Source organism: Rattus rattus, chromosome 5 (genome assembly GCF_011064425.1).
Source record: "Rattus rattus isolate New Zealand chromosome 5, Rrattus_CSIRO_v1, whole genome shotgun sequence".
Lineage (NCBI taxonomy): Eukaryota > Metazoa > Chordata > Mammalia > Rodentia > Muridae > Rattus > Rattus rattus.
This window is the reverse complement of record NC_046158.1, coordinates 18828546-18835274: the sequence shown is the minus strand read 5'-3', so window position 1 is coordinate 18835274 and position 6729 is coordinate 18828546.

Below are 6729 nucleotides of genomic sequence, written 5' to 3'. Positions count from 1 at the left end.
TGCCCATATCTGTGGAGAATTACCACTAGACTGAAAGGGGGGAAAGCTCACTAAAGAGGGGTGTACGCAGTAGTCCCTAAGCTTGAGTTTGGGGTGCTTAAACAGGAGAAAGATACCTGAGCAAGAGGAAAGATAGTTCTCAACTTCCTGAATGTGAATGTAGCATAACCAATTGCCTCAGGCCCCTGTTGTTAGGATTTAGCCATCATAATGAATATATATATATATATATATATATATATATATTTCTTTTGCCACACCTATGATTCTACAGACTAATTACAAATTCATGATTCTTATGAGTTGCAACGTCATAACCAGAACCACCAATAGCTTGGGTTTTCTTTCTCTGCTCAACAGTCATTCACCACACATATCTGCAACTTGCTTTATACCCCATTGAATATTAGGTAAAACATTGGGAACATATCCATTATATGACTATAGACCACTAGTTTCCTCTAACACAAAAGCTAGAGTGTTATTACATAGCATTTGTGACCTACATAATGTATACGCATATATTCTAGTCACATGCCATGAATTTGAATAACCTTTTTTGGCTCCTTTTGGTCCTCCTGATATTGACAATGAGACAGCCAAAAGACAACAACAAACAAGCATTGTTCCTTACCCAAGGAAAGAGAAGACTGTGAACCCTCCCTTGGATTGCACAATGGTCTAAGTAGAAGAAAATCTCATATTCATAAGCATTGAAAAAAATTTTAATGATAACTGGGTAACATTTGTATGCCAGTTTCCTTATCCTCACTTGTGATTATAACTGCTAAACTAATACTTATTCAAAATTCTAAGTGAGATGCATTTATACAGATTGAGATGATGCATGGGTTTGTGCTATGAGTAATTCTCTCTGGAACACACCATACCTATGATTCTGCAGACTAATTGCAAATTCATGATTCTTATGAGTTGCAAGGTCATAATCAGAACCACCAATAGCTTGGATTTTCTTTCTCTGCTGAACGCAACTTGCTTTACACCCTGATGAACATCAGCTAAAACATTTGGAACATATATTATATAACTATAAACCACTAGTTTCCTCTAATTCAAAAGCTAAGAGTGTTATTACGTAGCACTTGTGACCTACAAAAGAAATTTCTCATTTTATGTCATCCAAACATGCTGGCTATGTCAATGGGCTTTGTAAGTTAATTGACTTATTCTGTCTTTTATTCTGTAACTAATTAAATCTTATGTAGCCACTTTCATGGTGGAGCATGTCATTCAGGCAGACCAACGAGAGTCAGGCCCACAAGAATCTCCATGTCAAGTCCAGCATCACTCAATTTTGACTGAAAAAAGTTCTTCCCTCCTTTCAAGCAAGGGGAGTATTTTCTAAATTTCATAAGCAGTAAATTTCAAAAGAAAATAGACCTTTTCTGTGAGTTTACTGGGTTTTTAATCCATTCCACAAACATCACCTATGAATTTAATGCAAGATTTTATGAATGTTCTTTTATGAGTCAGTGCTTGGCTATCCAAAACCAAGGATCAATACTCTTGGCACCCAATCATCTTCTGTTTGCCCAGAGGAGCGTTTGCAGAGAACACTCAAGAGAACACAGAGCAAGCTGTCACTATGCTCTTCTCAATTATTATTGAAAGGCTTGGGACCTGGAGTTTTATCTTTTCCAGAACACATACTCAGAATATATTCCGTGTTCAGTAATTATTGCTATAGATTTGTGAATAAATGAGTCATTAAGTCTGTGTCCCCTGAAGCATATATTTAGTTATAGTTTATAACAGGTATATCTAATTGAAACTGCAAGATCTGTGTGCACAGAAACAAAATATTTTTCTTTTAAAAATGATGTCAGCAAGATGAGTGGGTTCCTGAAAGACTATAGACATCACCCTCTCAATCCCATACACCTTGATGAATATTTTAAAATGCTACTCCCTAGACCATTGCCTAAATACAACTCTCCTGTCATTTTAATATTTTAAGGGAAGAGTGAAGGGTTTGTCAAAGGAGTATATTAAATCAAATGCTCCTATGTCCATGCCATAATGGAATGTCAATCTTAATATTTCAGAAGTTCACGGACTTTTAAACAAAACTCCAGTATCATTTTAGATACTATATTCAAGGTGTTAAAACTGTGCTGAAAAGATATATATATATATATATATATATATGTGTGTGTGTGTGTGTGTATGTGTCTACAGTAGATGTAGTTAAAATTCAGTAAACTGGAGGATAGGTATAACTGTTGTTTAGAATCAAGCGATGATCTCATAATGATGGCAGATAACATCACAGTTAACAGAAGAAATAGAAGTATATGTCAGAAAGTTGAAGGGCAAGTATTTCATGGTTCCCCTTTGAATTTAGAAACCCTCTAATTACCCCAAGGCTCAACCTCATGCAGATGCCACATTATCAGCAACACACCGAGGACCCAGATTTCAATAGGGAGTGAGGGCATTCACACTTGCTGTACCACAGTACATAGCCTCTGAAGTCAGGAAGTTGGGTTCTTATGTAGAACATTTCACATGTCCAGGATCTAGACTTACATTGCTCCCTGTTATAATTCCTTCATCTTTAGAATACTAGAAATAAAATTTTTTGTGAAATTTTATAAAATGAAGTTAATGATCTAGAGGTGAGAACTAAAGCACAGACCACAGAGGAAACTACTTATTGGCTTAATCTCCATAGTTTTCATTGCTTTCTTTTTCATACAAGGAATTACCATCTGTCGTGGTGTAACACCGTTGATAGTATGCTGGGCCTCCAAGATCCATCAGCAATGAACAAAATACTCATTTCAGACTCAGGGAATCATCTCATCTCCATAGACTGGCACTAGATCCTGTTATATAAAACATGTAAGTACACACACACAAACACACACACACACACACACACACACACACACACACACACACACGAGAAAATGAAAAAGAGAAAATGAAATAGAAATTCAGAACCAACAAGGCCATATGCTTCCGTTCCCTGGCCTGCCTCAGTTGGAGGTCAGAGCCACTCCTGTAATCTCTACTCAAAGAAAAGTTTTGTCACACAAGGATGCTGTAGAATTTGAACAGATTGCCTGAAAAACTATTACCCATAAGGTTAAAACCTATATCTCAAAACTGGCCCATTACTTCAAACTCGGCACTTAACTTGCCTTCTTGTATTCAGTGGCACTGATATCACAGAAAATTTACATTAAAGAATTTGTATATATGTTTTCTTTCTTATTTTTTTAGGGATTTCAGACATGGTCCAGGTCATGGTGGAGAGAAAAATCCATATTCCTATAGAAATTGTTTACATCATTCCATACTACAATTACATGCAACTACAGTTGCTAATCGAAGTAAACAAAATACAAACGTGTTTTGTTTGTTTGTTTGCAAGAAAATAGAATATAGAGAAAATGAAATAATGATATATGACCTTGGTTTGATGTCCACATAGCGCGCGCGCGCACACACACACACACACACACACACACACACACACTCACATATACACCCACATATCACTCACTCCCATATCACACACACACACACACCAACACACACACACATACACATGCACACACACACACACATGCACACTCACATATCTCTGAGAGAGAGAGAGAGAGAGAGAGAGAGAGAGAGAGAGAGAGAGAGAGAGAGAGAGAGAGAGAGAGAAGTTTTAGGTTTCAGAGGCTGGGCCAGGAGGAAGAGGAGGAAGAAGTAGGAAGAGATACTATACTTGAGGTGTGGACAGGAGAGCAGAGCAAATTTGCCATGTAAGGGGCCAAGAAGATGTGGCTCAGAGGGCCATTCAACTGGATCTAGAGTAGCCAGGAAGGAACATAGAAATTAGGGAGTAGTAACTTGGAATTATCCGAGGGAAGTAGATTCTAGAAATATGGAGACTAGACAGTCTCCCAGTTACTGTGCTGCTTAGGGCATATTAAAACATAAAGGTTATCTATGTGTGTGTCTTTCATTTAGGAACATAAACTAGTGATGCAGTTAGTAACCCAGAAATGAGATTTATTAAAATAGTAATTCTACAAGGTTCACTTATCTAAGCATAAATGTCTCTTTCTTTCTCTGACTCCATTTCTCTTTCTCAAATTGGGAGCAGGAAGATAGATATAGATTAATCAACTCTACAAAGGTCTTATCAATGAGATATATGAAGTGAACTTAGGTATGTTTCATGTCAAAGTTTTCAATAAACAAATTCTTGATATCTTCTATTTTACTCAGCCAATTTTTAAAGATTTAAAGCTAAACATGAAAGTTTTCATTCAACCATCAAAACGTATTTTGATTATCAGGCTTCAGAGAAGACAAAACTAATCTAAAGACAAAACTGACAGTTTATAATTACAGAGTAAGACCAGAGAAGTGAGTTACTGTTTGCAAATGTTGCAGCTACTTCCCTGTCAACTAGTTCTATACTACTGACTAAAATCTACAGAACAAGATATTACTTGAAAAGTGGAATGGGTTTTTAAATGGGTTGCTAATATTTTTTTAGTTGTTTGTATTGATGACATGTATTCCTTTTCAGTTCATTCATGTATACAAGGATTAATGTTTACTCACACCTCACACATATATTTATTATCTACTATGCCCGTTTCCTCCTCTCCTTCCCTATACGTTTCCTTTCCACATTTATGTTTTCTCTAATTTCATGATCTACTTATTTCAGTCAAGTCCATTTGTGTGTACAAAGAACTGTCCATTGGAGCCTGTAGGGCTCATCATTGCATAGACAACTGCAGATAATGCCTTCCCTTCAGGAGATATCAGTAGTCAATAGTTTGTCAGAGAGTGGTGGGCTCTATTAGCCTCTTGTAAGTCCATGACTGACTACTAAAAGACCTAAATCTACAGGCTCAGTTAAGACAATTTCAGCTGCTGTCAGACCATGTTAACAATTGTTGTGACGTGGCCCGCAGCACTTCTGTCTTCTTCCTTTCCTCTAACTCTTATATTATTTCTCCCTTCTCTTCTGTGATGAAGCCTGTGTCTTAGCAGAAATGATATAAATGTCCCATTCAGCTATAAGCACTTGATCATCAATTGTCCTCGACACGTTCAATTACCCTGAGTTTCTGTATTCTCTATTATTTACTACAGAAGAAGAAGAGGAGGAGGAGGAGGAGGAGGAGGAGGAGGAGGCAGGAGGAGGAGGAGGAGGAAGAGGGGGAAGGGGAGGGGGGGGGAAGAAGAAGAAGGAGAAGGAGGAGGAGGAGGAGGAGGAGGAGGAGGAGGAGGAGGAGGAGGAGGAAGAAGAAGAAGAAGAAGCAGCAGCTTCTTTGATAGAGGATGAGAATAAACCATGGTTGCCTAGCCTGGATACTCACATGAAAATGGAAGGGCATTTTTCTTTTACATTTTTCTTTAAAGTTTCAAAATAAGTTTATGAGTATGGCTGTTTTTCCTGCGTGCATGTTATGTGAATCATGTGTGTGCTCTGGTATGGAGAAAAGAACATCCTATAAATGGAAATTAGAGATTAAATCAATGGTAAGTAATAATGCTGAGAATCAAACCCAGGTTCTCCGTGAGAGCAGTAAGTGCTCTCAATCGCTGAGCTACCACTCCAGCCCCAGGAACACTTTTTGCCAAGGAGATTTTATGAGAAATTTATTTCACCATTCCAATATTTAAAATTACATTCCATTGTGTTTTAATATTAAAGAGAGTACTTCCCTTGTTGGGTATAGTGGAATTATTCAAAAGAAAGCATTTAGATGAGGACTGAAATTGTTCTGACCATCTGCATATGCATCCAGGGCAAATGAATTTTAAATAATAGAATACATGCATAATCCATTTTTATTAAATATATTTGGAATGGGAAAAGTATGTGGCTTGTATTGAAAAACTAGAATCTGGTTTTGTCATCATTTTTCTAGGCTTTTTTTTTAAATGCTGCAATAATTCTGAGGATTCCTTAACTAATAAAATTCTAAGACCTAGTGAGAGAAAGAAATGGGCAGGGATAACCACTGTAGAAAATGTATTTTAACAACTTACCTGATGGTCAGTAATGCAGAAATAAATCATTCCACATTATTGGAAAGATTGAGTAAAAGTGATTTTGAAATGGAATTGAATTTATAGACATCTGAGTTTGAATTATACAAAGTTCTTATTGAATTTGCTAATCTGTAAACTCTGATGTTGTAAAAGACATAGCATGTTAATTTATATTTCTGACACCGCATGGACATACTTCAGAACCCTGCAAGGTATTACCTCATCCTTAATGTCTCTCCCCTTGAAGGACAATTTATTTCTATACTTTTCTGTCTGGAATGCCTCTTGATTTTCCTTTCCCAATTTATATAACAACAAGAACTACCTCTGAAATGTATAATGTAATTGTTTTTAAAATCAAATCTCCAAATAGAGAAGTCCACTTTGTTTTATAAGTACTGCAGATAGAAGCAGAATTTTCAAAGGCTTGTGTGTAACTGAAGTTGAAAATTCTGCTTAACCTAGATGTGGTTAGAGTAAATATTTCATAAGTATTCTTATCCTTGAAGAATTGGTTATTTAAAGCTTTTGAAGGTAAATCCTTGAAAACATAATCAATATTTTTTCTGAAATATATGAAGCTGCTATTACTTTAGGGTTTGGTGCTTCATTTTTAGAGGAAAAATAGCTAAACAGAAAAACAGTTGATTTTGCTTGTCTTTTAACCTAAGTTTCTAGATTGGAAAAAAA